The sequence below is a fragment of the Neopelma chrysocephalum genome, unplaced genomic scaffold (genome assembly GCF_003984885.1).
Source record: "Neopelma chrysocephalum unplaced genomic scaffold, ASM398488v2 Primary Assembly neopelma1_23, whole genome shotgun sequence".
Classification (NCBI taxonomy): Eukaryota; Metazoa; Chordata; class Aves; order Passeriformes; family Pipridae; genus Neopelma; species Neopelma chrysocephalum.
The window spans coordinates 28708286-28728278 of NW_020897691.1; the positions used below are offsets into that span (position 1 = coordinate 28708286).

The 19993-nt window shown below is 37.6% G+C and overlaps 1 protein-coding gene across 2 annotated transcripts in view; it reads right to left on the reverse strand.

Annotated features, from left to right (window-relative positions):
* NKAIN2 (sodium/potassium transporting ATPase interacting 2) overlaps positions 1-19993 on the reverse strand; it is a 561131-nt gene that overhangs the window by 225894 nt on the left and 315244 nt on the right. The window lies entirely within an intron of this gene.

A 19993-nucleotide genomic window follows, 5' to 3' on the forward strand; every position in this document is an offset into this window, starting at 1 on the left:
ATAAATTACGTTTTCTGTGGAAACTCAGGAACACAGTCACTAATAGAGATAGACCATGGTTGTCCTGGGGGTTTTATTTATATATTTATTTATTTTCTAGGAAAAGAACTGCAGATCTTGGAGAAAAGATTCTTTTGAATAGAAGGCTTAGAAGATTCTAAGGAACTATATAAATGAAATTTCGTGGCATGGATTTTTGTTTGATTGGCATTTTGTTTTGGTTTTCTTTTTTTTTTTAAATAAAAGACATATTTTATAATTATTTAAATTCTTTTTGTGTGGGTGTGAACTCTTCAACTCTTTATTCTCAATGGTTGTATGCTGGAATGGCTTTCTGTAACTGAACAGGTATTTTAAAAATATTTTGCCTAAGCTATGGACACAGGCAAAGGCTTGGAAACTATCTCATTTCTGAGATTAATGTGTGTTGGAGATATAGTTCTGATGTCTGATACAGCTATAGTGGTGCTTGATTCACAACATAGACTTGCATATAGAATTAGGTACATGAGACATATCAGTGTGAGTGAGAACATCACAGCCTTGTTTCTAACTGCTATATTAGGTTCTCTTTTGGGAGTCTATCTCTCTGTCTTAAAAAGCAGTCTGGTAATAACACCTGCAAGTTTTAGGTGCCACAATATAAAAAAAGACATTAAGCTATTAGAGAGTGTCCAAACAAGGGCCAAAGGATGGTGAAGGGTCTGGAGAGGAAACCATATGAGGAGCTGTTGTGGTCACTTGGTCTGTTCAGCCTGGAGAAGAGGAGACTGAGGGGAGACCTCATTGCAGTCTGAAACTTCCTTGTGAGGGGAAGAAGAGGGGCAAGTAGCAGTCTCTTCACTCTTGTGACCAGTGACAGGACTTGAGGAAATGGCACAAAACCGAGTCAGAGGAGATTTAGATTGAATATTAGGAAAAAGTTTTTTACCCAGAGGATGCTCTCCAGGGTGACAGCACCAAGCCTGCCAGAGTTCAAGAAGCATTTGGACAATGTTGTTAGGCACATGGTGTGATTCTCGGGGATGGTCCTGTGCAGAGCAAAGAGTTGGATTCGATGATCCTTGTGGGTCCTTTCCAACTCAGGATATTCCACGATTCTGTGATTCTATAATCCCACTCATGTAGCACAACAGTCCAACCTAAGAGAATGTTTAATGCTGACACCAAGGGACCAAATCCATTACTGATAATTAAGATTAAAAAAAGCTAAATGTTTTAACATCTGAGTATCAGTGAAACAAATCTGGAATTCTGTTAGGAAATCCAGCCATGCAACCATCCTCAAAAAAAATGCAGGTAGCATGCATAGTAGCTTTTTGAACAGACACCAACAACTGTTAGAAAAATTCTGTGCAACAGAAACACGGGATAACATAGAAGTAATTTATGCTGATCTATTTTAATATGAACACATACAGAGTAAGTTCTTCAGCTTTGACCTGAATCTTTTTCTGCCTGGAACATAGATGCTTCTAACAATTTGTAATTGTGGCAGATGAAGGTCCTCTTTCCTCTGGGTATGCACAGGTGGCTCTGAGGCTGTGTTTGTATTGCAATTTTGTGAGACACAGTGACAAATGCATTGTATATGAAATCCCAGCAGATTGAGGATTCTTTTGTTTCATTCAGCAAGGACTATAAATAAGCCATGTGACACAAAACAGACGGCTGAATGAAACAAATGCACACACAAAATAAATCAGAGAACCTCAGCAGTTTACAAATGGACATTTTCGATTGGATCCAAATAGAGAGGCAGAGAGCTTTTTTTATACAAATGAAAGAACAGCTTTACTACTTTCTACAGGCACTTATGGGAAGAAGTTTCTATCAAATATTCATGGTAGCCTCTTGTCTACACAAGTCTGGTTGACAGAGTAATAGTGTAGAGTCACATGGCACCAAAACTCAGCCATTTTCTCTTTCCCCATCCAGTAAATCTGTGGCTGTCACTGATAGGAGTTGATGGGAAATGATAGCCTTATTGAGCTGCCTCATGAACTGTAACTCATTTGTTCTGAAGACCCAGACTGACAGCCTCTGCATTTCTCCCTTCCAGCGAAATTGAGTATAAATCACTTTATCATTTTTCCCCATGACAGTTTATCAGAATTCTGGAGTTTTATATGAAGTCATAGAGGCTGGGGGTAGAAATAAGACTTTCAATCGATCTTGTTGTTGGAGAGCACTGCATCTTGAAAGGTTTAACATTCCCACAAAAAATTGCAATTTGACTTCCACTGAGCAGACACATGTGGACACACACACTTGACATGTGGCAGAGAGGGAAAGCTAATCAGGTTCACTTCTGCTGGGCAAATCATCTAAGCTCATGATTCATGTGAAGTTAGAATTTACAATCACTTTCAGTTCTTGGTAAGGCAATTTCTCATTTTGACTTGTAAGTCTCCTAATATATTCCCCAACCAAAATAATAATAAAATCCTTCTCTACAGAATACTACTTCACTGGAGAAGAAACCCTCTACTGTCCTTTGCTTCCATTCTTAATAAGGTGCAAAATAGAAAAACAGGATGTGTATACTAAAGGTAAATGTAGACTGCTGCTCTAATCTAGAAACTATTTTATGAATTTGTTATTTAGAAAAATTAAAGACAATCACCATCTATCAGAATTATATAATGTCAAATATATTAATCAGTACAAGAAAGCCAGCTAAGTTAATGATTTCTCTTCTTACAAAATCCCCTATGAGTTGATATGCACTATGTAAATATTATTCATTAATTCCAGCACTGAAGAACTTGCTGTCCTTAAGCAAATATTAAATATCTCTATTAAAAAGGTAAAAAATATCAAGCTAGGTCCACAAACTCTCTACATGAAGCAACAAAGAACAGAGACACTTAGAAATATATATAAACATGTAAAATAAAATGACTTACAATCTGACTTAGGTCATTATAAATTCAAGGACATTTAGGGATTTGATGACCACTGTCTAGGAATACAAATCATAATTGAAGTCAGATTTTTTTTTGTTTGATTACATTGAACTAAAGCATGTTTCCTTGCATCCCTGGAAGTAGAGCACAAACAAAGACCTAAGCTGAAATGGTTGAATTTTGGTTTCTTTCGTGCTTTAGGATGAATGAAATCCTTCAACTGATTATTTCTAGCTTTGAAAGTTATTACATCAAATTTTATTTTCTTGATCCCTGTGGGTAGGTAGTCATGAATGTAAACCCTTCTATATAAGTGACAGGACAGGAGGTAATAATTTTTGCAGGTGGATGATACAATGAAACTGTGTGATGTAGCATGTTCCCCGTTCACTACATTTATTTTGTCAAAGTGCAGCTCTATGGAGGTGGACCGCACAGATCTCCCTTCTTACAAGCCACACTGACTGTGGCAAAATTCACAGTAGAAAACACATTATATCAAAGAATAAACTAAAGCCATCACAGTAGAGGACATGGCTCAAAACTGAAATAATTTACTCATTAATGTTTAGGCCACAGTGTAACGCATGCCTAAATGCCTAAATTTAGCTTAAAAGTGGTTCAACGAGAGCAAAAACTTCATGCAACACAAGCCTGTTCCCCTTAGAAGGCATGTTAATACTCTCTAAATTGCAAGGGAGAAGGTGTTCGAATTTGATGGACTTGTCAGTGTCAGTTTAATGGTTGGACTTGATGATTTTCCAACCTGAATTACTCTACGATTCTATGATACTTGTAAAAGAGCAGATCATGAGTATGTGTCTTAATTATTTTAGATGGTTGAATATTGACATCAAGTGCCTGTTTTCTACTCCCTTAGCACTGACTACTGTCATTCTTAACACTGACTTGTGCAGCTGAAACCTCCCCCACCTTTCTTTATTAAACTCCGCTAAATGTTATTTCATCCGATTTTGTATCAGGTTGCATCTATCATTAGACAATGGACACTTTCTTGCTCCATTACTTCTACTGATGATGTGGAATTTTGCATAGCTGATGGATCAGTAAGCTAGAAAAATGTGCACAAAGTATTCAGAAAAACATGTGAGATGAATTTGAATTAAATGTAAACTAAAAATAAAATATAGAAATCCCTGGGAGAACAAGATTAGGGCCATAAACAGAACATATTAAAATGTGTCAAAAGTTTCTTATTGAATCCAATGCCAAAGGCATCGAGAAGGCAATTTACATTCACGACAAGAACCTAAACCAAGAGCGGCTTAAATCTGAATGCAACCGGATCCTTAATGGTGGTGTTTGTAGGAGAAGAAGAAGAAGAAGAGTGTATATACAAAGGTATATAAAAGTGTTTAGGGTTTTTTTTGGTTTGTTTGTTTACATTGTAAAAATTAAAACACAGGGATCACTTGTGGTGAAATGCTTTATTTTCCTATCTTACTATTGAAATCCAGATTGTGAAAATAAACCTGCTGGAATCTTTCCTCTTAGATAAATCAATGTATAAAGTTCCTAGCCTCATGCAGACTGCAGAGAAACAATTTCAGAAAGGCAGCTGAACAAATATGTGTAAGAAATAACATTGTAGGGCATAAAAAAGAACATACAAACTAAAATGGATTTCCTTTTCTGTTCAAAAATGCAGGCTCTCTACAGCAAATATTGTGCATATGCAAATTTCGTGCATCTACATAGTTGTCTATTTCTGAAAATATTGTAAGGCTCTTATGAAAAATTATTACAGTTTTGAAGTCTGTTTTTGCCTTTAACTTCTTCAAATATGCTGACATTGTACATTACCCTTAGGCTAAAAAATGTCAAGTGAGCAAATGTTCAGAGAACACACTGCCCTGCAACTGTCATAAGGCTATTGCTGTTTTCATGTGGAGAGTTTTAAAGGCTGTTGAGACGAAAAGGAATTATAGCCAAGTCACTTAAGTGTCATGAATTTTCCACTATGCTTCAGGCATGCTTTTGGGAGCTTATGTATGTCTTGCTAATAGCTTGACCTTCATGGTATATTAAGATGAAATGTTATGCAATGAATATGCTGATAAATTTGAGCTAAACAGCATACTTGGAAACAACTGTGTTTAAATATGCTAATTGCAGCAGTTTTGTGAAGCAAAATGTTACTATAATTGCAGAGAGGATTGAGATGATGACTATCACACAATGGTATGCAAGCAAGTCTGTCTTAGCATTTTATGGGAGTGTTTTCTTCCTTTGGGTAACTTATATTCCTTTCTGTATTTATTTATAGATTGGAGAACACACAGGAGAAAAAAGAAGTGTCTTTCTTCAGACATTTTACTGCTCCCACCCTAAAGTGAGTCAGAAAGATAACATTTCTTAGCATATTAATCAGACTGATTTTTCTTTCATCTACATTCCAGATAGAAATACGTATATTATAAGCAAAGTTTCATTGCTGCTGAAATGATGGTGCTGAAGCACAACAAAACTACCGGAAAAAGGAGGCAGGTAAATGGTATCAAGGCAGACGCATCCTTGTTGCTGTAGACGAATTGCAGGTGTTCCATGAGGGTCATGGGTTGTGATCAATGAAAAGGTTTGTAAAATTTCCAAGGCAAAGCACTGCAATTCAACTATATGAGAAAGCCATCCTTATATGGAGAGAGACCAGAATCACAAAAAGACTTCTGTGAAAGAAATAATAAATCTTTTAAAAAAAGGAAAATCAGGAGAGATTTGGGAAAGATTAACAGACTGAAAAGCAACAACTCTCAGAAAAGAAGGGATTTAAAAATATCTGGAGTTCAAAAAAATAGAGTAGGCAGATGGCACAAATCCTTGACTTTATGTATATAATTTGGATAGTAACCTGGATAATAACTATGGGACCAGATGGGATCCACCCAAGGGTGATGAGGGAGCTGGCAGAAGAGTTCACCAAGCCACTCTCCATCATCTACCAACAGTCGTGGCTCACTGGGGAGGTCCCAAATGATTGGAAGTTGGCAAATGTCACACCAATCCTCAAAAAGGTCTGGAAGGAGGACTCAGGAAACTACAGGCCTGTCAGCCTGACCTCAGTGCCTGGCAAGGTTATGGAGCAGATCATCCTGAGTGCAATCACACAGCACCTACAGGATGGACAAGGGATCAGACCCAGCCAGCACGGGTTTGGGAAGGGCAGGTCCTGTCTGACCAACTTGATCTCCTTTCATGATCAGGTGACCTGCCTGGTGGATGAGAGGAAGGCTGTGGATGTGGTCTACCTGCACTGCAGCAAAGCCTTTGACACAGTCTCCCACAGCATACTCCTGAAAAAACTGGCAGCCCACGGCTTGGACAGGGGCACTCTCTGCTGGGTTAGGAACTGGCTGGAGGGCTGGGCCCAGAGAGTGATGGTGAACGGTGCTGCATCCAGTTGGCAGCCAGTCACTAGTGGTGTCCCCCAGGGATCAATGTTGGGACCAGTTCTGTTTAATAGCTTTATTGATGATTTAGATGAGGGGATTGAGTCCACCATTAGCAAATTTGTAGATGACACCAAGCTGGGGGGGAGGAATGTTGACCAGCTGAAAGGCAGGAGGGCTCTGCAGAGGGACCTGGACAGGCTGGAGAGCTGGGCTGATTCCAATGGGATGAGGTTCAACAAGGCCAAGTGATGGGTCCTGCACTTTGTCACAACAACCCCCTGCAGCGCTACAGGCTGGGCACAGAGTGGCTGGAGAGCAACCAGGCAGAAAGGGACCTGGGAGTTTGGATTGATGGGAAGCTGAACATGAGCCAGCAGTGTGCCCAGGTGGCCAAGAAGGCCAATGGCATCCTGGCCTGGATCAGGAACAGTGTGGCCAACAGGACCAGGGAAGTGATTCTTCCCCTGTACTCAGTGCTGGTGAGGCCACACCTGGAGTACTGTGTCCAGTTCTGGGCCCCTCAGTTCAGGAAGGATATTGAGGTGCTGGAGCAGGTCCAGAGAAGAGCAACAAGGCTGGTGAAGGGACTCGAACATAAGTTTTGTGAGGAGAGGCTGAGGGAGCTGGGCTTGTTCAGCCTGGAGAAGAGGAGGCTCAGGAGAGACCTCATCACTCTCTACAACTACCTGAAAGGGGTTGTAGCCCGGTGGGGGTTGGTCTCTTCTCCCAAACACCTATTAGTAAGACAAGAGGGCATGGTCTTAAGTTCTGCCAGGGGACGTTTAGGTTGGATATTAGGAAGAAATTCTTTACAGAGAGGGTAATCAGGCATTGGTGGGACCCCTGGTGGCCTAGTGGTTAGCATGCAGGACTCTCACTGCTGCGACCCAGGTTCGAATCCCAGGCCCCCTGGGCAGATGGAGCTCGTTAGCCCTGTGAGGCCATCCACCTATGAGAAGGTCACTCTAAACAAACCTACGTCCTGAGGACCTCACTGCCATTGTCCAAGCTTGCTTGGCCCCGGCAGATGAACCTTAGGATTAAAGGGTGGGCTCAGTTCAGCGCATGCTGTGTCTCACCTAAAAAATCCATTGCACAGGCTGGAAAGGTAAAAGACCTTTCCCAAAATCTTCGTTCGCGAAGACTGGCCATTATTATATTAATCAGGCACTGGAATGGGTTGCCCAGGGAAGTGCTGCATTCTCCGTCCCTGGAGGTTTTCAAGATGAGACTGGATGTGGCACTTAGTGCTATGGTCTAGTAACCATGGTGGTAGTGGATCGAGGGTTGGACTTGATGATTTCGGAGGTCCTTTCCAACCTGGCTGATTTTATGATTCTATGATTCTATGATTTCACTTGTTCCATATTTTATTTCTTCAGTTTTGTTAATTCCTTTTTTTTGTTGCATTTTATCTTTGTTACAGAATCTGTCTTTGCAGGACACCAAATGAGAAGCATGTTTGAACAACTGATTCCACCATTTCCTAACAAAATGTTCTCTAATGATACACCACTTGCAAAATGGTAGAGATTTTTTTTGCCTCTTTTTCTGTATTTGATAGTATAGTGATTAGAATATTTTAAATGAACGTGAAATCCCCTTGGCCTGTTTTAGACTCTCCCATCACTCAGATAAATACAATCTCTTATCTGCTATAATGTGCTTTGAAACACAAGTGTCTCAGCCTTGCCTGCTGAAATTTCAGGTAGAACCAGCAGCAGTATCTCCTTGGAAGTTCAGAGTTGGAAACTATTCCAGTTGGAAACTATTCCAGTTTGTAAAATTATAAGGTATTCACAGAGTCAGAAAGTGGGAATAACTGCTATGATCCTGTGATTAGGTTTCCTATATTATCATAAGGTGTCTCTATTCTTCTGTCTTCTCTGCCTTTTCAGTGGAATCACTCCTGTGGGCTCCAGTGTTATTTAAGTTTACTCAGAGGGGAGGTTTGAGTTGAGTTTTCTTTCTGATAGTGAGACCTGTATCTCTCCCATGACTCTTTGAGGTCTGTAGCATTTGCTTTTACTATATATATATATATATTATTTTTTCCAGATACTCTGAAAGGTCTGGAAACTCCCTTGCAAGAAAAGTTAGTTTTGTTTCTTCTTGATGTGTTTTTTTTTTTTTTTTAATTTTGTAGGATTGTGCAGTTTGTTTTTGCTTGGTTAGTTTGACCTTTTTTTTCCTATAATCAACGGCCAACAAAATAATGAATTACAGAGTTCTCATACATCCTCCTTTGATACATTTTTGCTGTGTATATGTATTTTTTGATACTAAGACTGTAAAGTATCCATAACTGATATATATTGTCTGTGCACTGCAAATATAGTTCAATATCTAGTCCTGGATTCAGGCTCACTTAACCTAATTATATCCATCAAATATTAAGTTTTCTTGGAAGCAGATCCAAACAAAAAATAGTTCATTTGCCTGTGAATGCTGGTAATGATGGGATTGCCTTATCGTTTGTGTTTCTTTAGTTGTGATCTTGTCAGATCTCATAAGGCAAGCAGATTCTGGCCTGCATAATAATTTTTTGGGAACTTTCCAAAAAAAATCCCAGGTGCCAAGGAAAGTAGCACCGATGATTTAATATTTGGCAGTCTTCCCTCTGTTCAGTAGCAGACCACTGTCTCAGCATAATATTGAGGAACCATTTGGTAACTCAGTGTGCCAGCTTCCAGGGGAGACACAATCAGTGGAGACAAGACTTGCAGAAATATCTGGGGTACTTCTTGAAGTTTGAGAAGACAATGCAGCATTTTTGCATATAAACCAAAGATGTTGCTTGTGCAGTAAACTGCTAAACTGGCTGGGAGGATTTCATACGTGCTATTGCAAAGCCTATTTTAGAGCACTGAATGAACAACATGAACACTCAAACTTACATGAAGTGTTCGGGGACAATTCACGACAGCTATTCTAGACTATTGTTGGCATTAATTCGTGGCTACTACTTTTGGCATTCTTCCTAGAAAGATAGACAAGAGTTTTTAGATGCAGTGTAATTGGATTATTAGGCACCCTTAAAATAAGTAATTTAGATAAAACGAACAGTTCCCATCAGATCAAGGAATAGCCAGGGAGCTGAAATGCCTGATTTGTCTTCCTGTTCTGTTAATTTTGTGCCTGTGGCAAACCATTTGGAAAGAAAACTGGACTGCCTTATCAGGATGCAGTTTGCACAACTATTTCTAATCTATTCATGTGATGTTTCAATGAGTACCTTAGCATGCATTAGTTTCTCACCTATAATGAGCTTTTTAATTAATAATTATTGTATTGCTTTCAAATAAAAGTTCATCAGGAAAGCGAAAAAAAAGTGTCCTTATTATGGCTAAGCATTTTTTTTTTAATCAAAGGGCTGACTGTTCTGTAAGAAAATTTTATATTTATAAAGGCAGCCTTCAAGAGAACACTGCTATTACTCTAAGCAGAGACTTGAAAATAATAAAATCATAGAATCACAGAATCGATTAGGTTGGAAAAGACCTCCAGGACCATTGAGTCCAACCTTTGACTGAACACCACCATGCCAGCTAAACTACAGTGCTAAGTGCCATGTCCAGTCATTTCTTGAACACTTCTGGGGATGGTGACTCCACCACCTCCCTTGGTCAACCCATTCCATTGTCAAGTGTGTCACATGTAAATGCATATTATATGCATATTCAGTGCAAAATGTGTAACAAATAAGTTATGTCGCAAACAGAAATAACATGGTACTGTTTTAGACCAGCATTCTGTGCACTTAATGTGACATTGGTTGTGATGTAAAAGCTGTGTATGATCATCTAATCACATTCTGTTTAATATTACCTCCATAAATTAGGATTTCCCTTTCCAAACGCCTGAATACGAGTCTTTAAAATTGAATAACATGAATTCAAATATGGTAGGGTTGGCTGTGGGGTTTTTTCTGAAGATATACAGAAATCTATATGAAACCGAAAATTTTGAATATAACTGTTGATTATAATGTATCCTGCATTTCACATTCAGTAGACCATTTATTTGCTACCACCACAGTAAGCATAACTCCTAAGGACAGTTTGAAAGGGAAGAGTATGAGTGTTTTCTGTGTATTTGTAGTAGAAGAAGATATCTGTATGAAAAGGTGACACAAAGTTAGATAAAGGCAAGTATTTAAGACATGAATTATAATTAGCCTCATGAGTCCATCACTTCTCTAGACTTCATTTTCTTAAGAGAAAATTATAGGCATGTATTATAGAAATAATTCTTCAGGGGGGAAGCAAATTAAACATTATTTTAGCCTTTCCATACTTTTGGATTCTTATGCTGAGTATACACTAAGCAATGCAACTAACAGGTACCTTATGAATTTCTCTAATCACCTTGACTTAAGGAAGAGGAAAAGGAGAGGTAAATGTGCAGCGGAGTATCATTTTTTGGCAATATTAGTGGTGTTATGTTTGAAAAATATTGTACTTCCTCAAAATACATGTAGCTCTGTATTTATATCAAGAAAGAACAAAGTGAAAGATATACCATCATTGTAGAAAGAGCTGCTGAGGTTTGTGATTGTTCCTCAAGAAGCTCATTTCAATCCTTCAATTTTCTCTTGTTTGTTAAAAATAGCAATATTCTTGTCTCTCTCAGAGAAAGAAATCTCAATTAAATGGGTTTGTCATCTTACTAAAATCAAAGAAAAAAAAACAGAGAAAAATCACTTGACTTGGTACCAAAACTATTTGGAACTGTAACATTGTCAAGTCATTAAGTTGCACATATATCATGGAATTTCATATTTGAGAAATTGCATCTCAAAAGCTGAGAAATGGGAAGTCACTCTGTAGAAGATGAGTCCTGCTCTGATATGACTATTTCCCTTTGCCCTTGATTTCCACTGAACATAAAAACTTAAAGGCAGATGAAGTCCTTACCTCTATTCTACACAAAACTCAGTAAAAGCAACAAGCCTCCACCCTGTAAATTGTCTTCAGAAACTGGATACCAGATGAGTTCAGGAATTAAGATCACTCACTCAAAATGAGCATTCAGGGTGTTTCTCCTGTTTTCCTTGTACTTCCCCCTTTCACCTCCCAAAAGTGAAAATAATTCAGTCTATGACACAAAAATATCAAAAATAGCAAAATATGATGAAACCCATTATAACAGCTAGAAACACATAAAAATGTGGAAAGGAATAGAAGGAAAAAAAATCCTTAAATTTGTATCAGTGAAAAATCTGCCCGTTCATCTACCATTTTTCCCAACTATTTGCAATCTGTCTTTTTATTTTGTTTATTTCATCAGTGTTTTTACTCTCTTCTCCCTCAAAACTGTCTGATATGTTTTCCTGTCCTTAAATATGGAGCCAAGGGACCCGATTAGCCTCCACCTTTCCTCTGAAGTGGTTAAGCAGATATTACCAAAATCAGAGTAAGAAAAAGCCATCTTAATTAAGTGTTTCAATTCCTTCACACCTGTTTTGTCATAATGCTGTCAAGTCTCTGAAATGCCTTCTAAACACTGAATTTCTAAAAAAAAGGAAAATAGGGAGGAAAAGCACTCATAATTTTTATCAATATAGAAGCAAACATGGTACAAGTCTTTTCGCTCTTCAAAAGTTCTAACTATGAAAACTAGATTAATTATTTTAAAATGTATGTGTACAGTACCTTATGGAAATTAGTCCACTTATATGCTAATTCTTTTTAATCTTTTGTGGGCAATTTTTATAGCATTAATTTTGTTAATGCAGCTTTTTATCAGTTTTTCCAACCAACACTAATAAAAATAAAAGAGACTTTAGAAAATCTAATCTGCTTATGAGAAACTAGTCTTACATACAGAAATGTAAAACACCCAAGAGTCTTCTGTGTCTTTTCTTCATTGACACACAATACTTAATTCTAGGTGAATTTTCTGTTGCACTGGGGGAAGTTGGCTGGGAGGGGCTGATCACTTCTTGCCAGGTGGGGCATTGGTCAGTGGGTAAAAATGCATTGTGCTTCACTTGTCTTTTTTGGGGTTTATTCCTCTTTCCCTCTCTCATTATCATTAGTAGTAATAATAGTAGTAATGGTAGTAGTACATTTTTGTTTGAATTATTAAACTGTTCTTATCTCAACCAATGAGTTTTACTTTTTTTCTGATTCTCCTCCTCATTCTGCTGCAGAGAGAGAATAAGTGGCTGCCTGGTGGGGTTAAACCATGACAGTATTACCTGACCTCCCACCATTTTATATATTTGACATGACATTCTGTGGTATGGAATATCCCTTTGGCTAGTTTGGGCCAGCTGCCCTGGCTGTGCTCCCACACAACCTCTTGTGCACCTGTTCACTGGCAGAGCATGGAAAACTGAATAGTCCTCAATTTAGAGTAACCACTACACAGCAACAACCAAAACAACAGTGTATTACCAATATTATTCTCATACTAAATCCAAATCACAGCACTTTACCAGCTATTGAGGAGAAAATTAACTCTATCTCAGCCAAAACCAGGAAAATAACCCCCAAAGTCTGCAGCATAATCAAATGACAAAATTAGTAAAAGAAAGCCTAGGAAGGTTAATGTAAAAAATAAAAGCTTCCCAAAATTCATACATTATCTCATCACAATATGAACAAATGGTTCTCTGATGCTGTTTGCAGACAAATCTTTATCATCTTCATTAGATCATAATGGAAAGATAACATGTTAATAGTATTGATATAAAAGCAGATTGTTATGGCATGCAGTAACAATATCTAGTCAGAGAGTTTCCATGGAGAAAAAAGAGGTACAGTTTCAGGTGATACAATCTATATCAAGTGCTGTGATGCTTCCCAGAATGAGATTGTGTTTGGTTTTTCAGGTTAAATAGTTGTCTTCAAAACATGAAGCTGTCCATTGAAATGCAAAGCACACTTACAAAAAGTCAGACATCACACTGATTGATGTCTACTACTAAGGATTCATAACAGCCTATAGCCACAGGTAAGTACTACCAAGTACAGACTAATTCTAGACGGAAGTAGGCAAACAGAACTTATAAACAGAGTAATTGCAAGTAGATGTCAACTAATGGTGTCAGTTAATTAGAACTTCCCTGAAGACTGACCAGTATGAAAAGTTGGCATTCAAAGAGTTTTAGGCATTTTATAGTTTACAAATTGAATTTCTCCACCACATGTGTTTTATAATGAATAGGATAAAGGAAATTTGTTTATCAGATTGAGGAAACGGAACTAGATTCTTCAATCACAAATTTTAATAGCTTTGAGGAAGAGTCATCATGCTTCAAATTTATCAATCTTTTCAAGTTACTTTGGCCCAGGTCAGAGATAATATATATGCTGTTCACAGATACTAATATGATACACAGATAATACATATGCTGTTTACAGATCACAGATAAGTCAATGCTGTTCAAGACCAGACAACTATATTTATACCAAAAAATATGACAGGTAAGAAGAAAAATTACTAAATTAATTTTTAATGAAATCACTTACAAAGAAAACACCTTAAACCTATTTTGAGGAATTTGCAAACCAATTACAATAACATTTTTGTAAGCACAACATCTAAACCTTTCCCAGGTCATGGAATCTGATGCCTGCTCAGCTGGTGCTATGAAAAAAATCTAGGAGCCGTTTAGCTGGGGTGAGATAAGAAAGGGTTTAATTGTGCCAAGGCAATAGATGGTAAACGACGCGCGCGCGCTCCAGGCTGTGCCCGAGATGTTACATTTATAACAATATCTGGCCAATCCCAAGTGTGTCCACCCTATAACTTTTGGCCTGGTCCACCCCCTAGCCTGCCTCCTGGAATTGGGTCGGGGGGCTTTTTGGGACCCCCTCTTCATCATTCTTCATCATCTTTGGGGTACAGAGAGCAGAGTCACCCAGTTCCTTGACTCTGTCCTGCAGTTTAGGCCAAGATATAAGCGTTCTCCAAACAAGACAGGCTTGCCTTGACAAGAGACAAAACATCTTCTACTGGATATGGGAATAGGGTTGATATGGGGTGTATGGAATGGGGTGAGAGGATTAAGGAATGTATAAACTAAGGGGTGCTACAGGGAGGAGGGAGAAAGGGGTTTGTTTCTAAAACCTACTTCTATTACCTATAAAACTTATAAGGCTTACAAAATTAGAAAAAATAAAAAACATTAGGGGGCTTAAGGCATCAAATCAAAACCAAAGAATAGGTGTGAGTTTTTTATATTTTTTTTTCACTTCTTGATTTTAGCAAACTTACAGAAACATCCAATGAAAGTAAGCTGTTCAATTCCTAATAGCAATAGGCATTAGAAATTTCCTAAGACAAAATCTCCTTAGGAGAATTCTGGATCAGAGACATTTCATAGATTCTCTGCAGTGCATTGTGAACTACATAAAACATATAAGCTATTCCATTTTATTTCATATAATTCCAATAAAAAGTTTTAATTGGCAGTATTTTTGTCTGCAAAAATAACTTGATTAGGCTTTGTACACGTACATGTGCATGAACATGTGTTAGCATTTGCTCAAGGTGACTTCTGTTATGAATCCTCAATCATAGCATAGTATGCAGATCATATTTTACTTTCTCCCAAATATATTTATGCTTATTATAAATTTCAATACACTTTTCATAAATATGGATAATCAAATAGATTTTGTTTACACTTTTTTTCTTCCACACAGAAACCATGGATATTACACTGTATTTTAAATCCCTGTAAAGTTTTGCTGATGATCAATGGATTGCAGTGCAACCTCAAAATAAAAAAACTTCTGATATAATATTTTCTGCTGTTACATTTCGAAAACACTCTGTCCTCCAATTATTTTCTAAAATCAAGATGACAAAAAAATGTGTATCTGATTAGCTGGCAAAACAACACTACAAATCATAGCTACTTCCTTTATATATGCCAACCTCATTTATTGCACAAGAAAAGACTGAGTTTGTAAAACAGAGAAATTAAGCCTTGTTTCATAAAATTGCACAATTGAAAGGGCATGAGCAGGCATGAAAATATAAGATTTTTTTTTTCTAAGTTTTTTTTTCTGATTGTGCCACTTTTCTGTTCTTTTGTTCTTTGGCATGACTTCACAGGGAACCTCTTGATGTATTAATCTGAAAAAAAGTTGGAAACAGTCCAAATACATTCTAAATACTTAAAGACATCAAAAAGGTTTTCAGTAATGCCATGCAACTCTTGTAACTAATCTGCCCAAGTAAAAGCCAAATACAGTGCTAGTGCCACTTCAGAATAAAGATGGCTGCTCAGCTGCTGTAGAAATCATACTGGTATCATGGTATTCAACAGAACATCGCCTGTTGACACTGCTTTACCCTGGCTGAGGATCTGGCTCAGAGTTATAACTACATAAAAATCATAAGATTGAGAACTTATGATCCATACTTATTGAGATCCATAATTGATAAATATTCTACTTTCTAAATACATTAAAGTCTTTCTGATCCATCATCATTGAAAGCAACACATGCTGTGTAGTGATCTTGATCTGTCTTCTTGGTCTCTCTGGGGCATGTATTCTGTGATGTCCTGCCATAACAGACAGGACAGGGATAACAATACTGAACTATTACACAGGTTTTAAAAGCATACCACTGAAAGAGATTATCTGATACCCAGAACAACTTAATGGAGCAGAGAAGAGTTTAAGCAAGCTGTAACCTTTCAAGTAGCATCATCATTATGCGCTCTGTCATGTGAAAAGTTAGTGATATTCACCCTCTGCATATATATTGTAGGTAGTCTGCCCTGTGTGGGACAGTCTGTTCCATGGCCTGCAAATCTGAGTCCTTTTGAAGGACATACTACACAAAACTGTACTTTCCATTCTGCATGGAGATCTAAGGCTATATTTATAAAAGACAACGTAAAGGAAAAAGATCTGTAATTGTCTATTGTAGAATATTTTGTAAAGGGTAGTTGAGATGACCCAAATAATTATAGTCTGGTTAGCTGAACTTCCATTCTCAGTAAAGTCAGAGAAAAGCTGATGCAACATAAAAGCACTAAAGAATTGAAGGATAGTAGCATAATTAGTGCCAATCAGCACAGTTTTATGGAAAACAGATCTCATCAGAACTTCTGATGAGGTGACAAGTTCAGTTCACAAAGGAAAGTGTGTTGACATAATATGACTTCTGTAAGGGCAGTTGTCTGCACAACATCAAGGTTAAAAATTAGCACCATGAAAAATTCCCTGTAGCACATAATAATAATTTGAAAAACTTGTTCACTGGCTAATCTCAGAAAACAGCTGTTAATTGGAAACCATTGTGCAAAGAGAAATTGGTGGTCTAGTGCAAAGTTCTAGATCTATACAATATTCATTTATGCAAAAGAAATTGCACATTCATGTCAGCAAAAATTTGCGGTTGATAAAAAATGGTGGAACGATGAATACTAATAAAGAGCAGACATTGCTACACATATACTTGCATTACAGAGTAAAGTGGACTTTTCAAAATAATACATTTTAATATCTTACAACAAAGATCAAGGAACGCAGATCACAGATTTTATGATAAATGCCTGAATTTTGTAATCATAGAATCATAAATCAGAATGGCTTGGGTTGGATGATCTTTAAAGATCATCTAGTTCCAACCTATACCTCATGGGCAAGGACATCTTTCACTAGACCAGGTTGCTCAGAGCCCCATCCAACCTGGCCTTGAACACTTTCAAGGATGAGGTATCCACAACTTCTCTGGGCAACCTGTTCCAGCACCTCATCACCCTCACAGAAAAGACTTTCTTCCTAATATTGAATCTAAATCTACTCTCTTTCAGTTGGAAACCATTCCCCCTTGTCCTGTCACTAAATGCTCTTGTGAATTGTGTCTCTCCATCTTTAATATAGGCTCCCTTCAGGTACTGAAAGGCTGCAATTATGTCACCTTGAAGCCTTCTCTTTTCCAGGCAGAACAAACCCAGTTCTCTCAGCCTTTCCTCATAGGACAGGCGCTCTATCCCTCTAATCAGCTGGGTGGCCCTCTTCTGGACTTGGACTTGTTCCAACAGGCCAATATCCCTTCTGTGCCGGGGACCCCAGAGCTGGATGCAGGTGGTGTACTGCAGGTAGAGTCTCACCAGAGTGGAGTAGAGGGACAGAATCACCTCCCTTGCCCTGCTGGCCACACTGCTTTTGATACAGCCCAGAATACAATTGGCTTTCTGGGCTGCAAGTGCACATTGCCAGCCTCTCATCCACCAGCACCCCCAAGTCCTTCTCAGCAGGGCTGCTCTCAATCTGTTCATTGCCCAGCCTGTATTCATACTGGGGGCTGCCCAACCCAGGCATAGCACCTCACACTTAGTCTTGTTAAACTGCATGAGATTCCCATGAGCCCTCTTCTTGAGCTTGTCCAAATCCCTCTGGATGGCATCCTGTCCTTCAGGTTTGTCAATCATATTGCTCCGCTTAGCAAATTTCCTGAGGGTGCACTCAATCCCTTCATCTATGTCATTAATGAAGATACTGAATAGCACTGGCCCCAATATGGATCCCTGAGGGACACTCACCACTTGTTACTCATGTCCCTTGGGACTCTGAGCCATTGGCCACTACCCTCTGGATGCAAACATCTGACCACTTTCTTATCCATCTAACAGTCCACCCACTGAATCCATCTTTCTCCAGTTTAGAGAGAAGGAAAATCATTCTCAGGCAGGATTTTGAGACCTATCGTGATTAATGAACTAGAATTACCAGACACAAATCATGAAAAAGAAAATAGATGTAATCCCTGAACGTATATGTAGGATGTGTATGTTTGAATCGGATTATTAATTTACCCTATTCTTTACATTCTGAGACCATTATCGGAAAACAGATGTCACATGTCACTTTTGAAGGGAAATTGAAAAACCTAGTAGAGCTCCATGAAGAGCTCTAAAGGTATTTTGGATTTGGGAAGTCTGAATTACAGTGAGAGATTTAAGAATTTCAATCTATATAACTTATCTTAGTAGTTCAATAGCAGTCATTTTATAGTTTAAACTTGGTAAAGATGATACAGTACAAGTGGTGCAAGAAGGAAGACTATAAATATGAACAGAAAATCTCTGATGATGTAAGATGCTGAGTTTAGCAGGTAAAGGTATAACAAGATGCACAGGATGAAAGTACAAGCTAAATAAACTCATATGAGATAGGAGCACTGTTTTAACTCTAGAGATACCTATGCAGTAGATCAACTTATCTAGAACAATGGATTTTCCATCACTTTAAACCTTTACAGACTAGATTGAGTTTCTTTCTGTATAATAAGGGAAACTACACCAGAATTTGAAAAATTACTCAGTGAAATTCAAAGGACTGTGTTATTAAAAGATCAAACTAGACAATCACAATGGGCTTTCCCAGTCTTAAAATGGATTACTTACATCTCCCCTCACAAGTACGTAATTTTAAATGGAAGAGTAAGTAGCAAGTATAAAGTCAAAATTGCCTAAACATTTCAAGAAACACCTTTGACCTTTTTAGTATTCCTCCGCAAAATATGGGTCTATTCTCTTCCTCAGTAGGAGTTATCACTTTAATGACTTTTTCTGACAGACAGTGTATTTGATGATGCAAAGTTGGACTGAATGAAAAAATTTTCCCACAAAAAAGCACCAGAAATCCAGGAATACTTTTTTTACTAAGACAAGTCACATTATTTTTAGGCTTTTATTTATTTTTGGGATTACTTAAATATGTTATCTTTCCAGTAACAATAAAAATCTACTTCTTTATAATTTAAAATAATTTTATAGCTCTTATTGTGCAGCATCCAAGCTCTCTTGTAATACTTCCAACTTTTTTCCTTAGCTTCCTTCCCCTACACATTCAAAGTTTTCACAAGGCGGTGGCTGCTTACAGTATTGTTACGCCTATTAAATTATAATTACTGAGAATATTCTCAAATTTATGCCAGTAACCGTTGAAAAGTATAAGAAAAAATAAGGTGTTATTTAATGACCATACTAATAATCATAACTTTTGTCCTCAGAAGCAAAAACTTTACCTCATATTCTGGCAAAAACTTCATTGCTTTCTATGATCCTCAAAGTAAAAACACAATGGTAGAATGTTTAAACAAAAAAGATGCACAACAGATATATATGTGTCTAGTACAACTACATCTTCAGATGTGATCCTAGAATTACAAAAGACTAAATACATGGCTCCAATTTTAATTTTTCTAAATGGCTTCTAGATGAAAGAATAAAGGAACACAAAATTCTGTGTACAGTCCGTAGGCAAACAGTGCCTTCTTTTATCACACCACTACATAGGGAAAGATTTGTTGAGGTAATTTATGTCCTTTATGGCTCCCAGCTGTCAGTAAATGTGTCACCAGACTGGTGACTAATAATGTTCAAAGAGATTTAAAAGCATAATTCACCAAATAATGCCAGTGATTAGACATGGAAAAGACTTAAAATCGTATTTACCTGTTCATATATTTGTACCAACATGTCAATGAGGCAATAAAAATGGAAAATACATCAATTTTGGTGATAAAACAGGAATACTCTAAAATATCAGAAAAATGTTGAAGAAAAATATTATTCATATTTTTGCTTTTCTCCACAGAATCACTTTTACACCACTTTTTATTATTTTGGGCCTGCCACCTACATATTTCTTCTGCTGGTTTGTGAACTGCATAAAGGGCACCCCATGCAGAAAC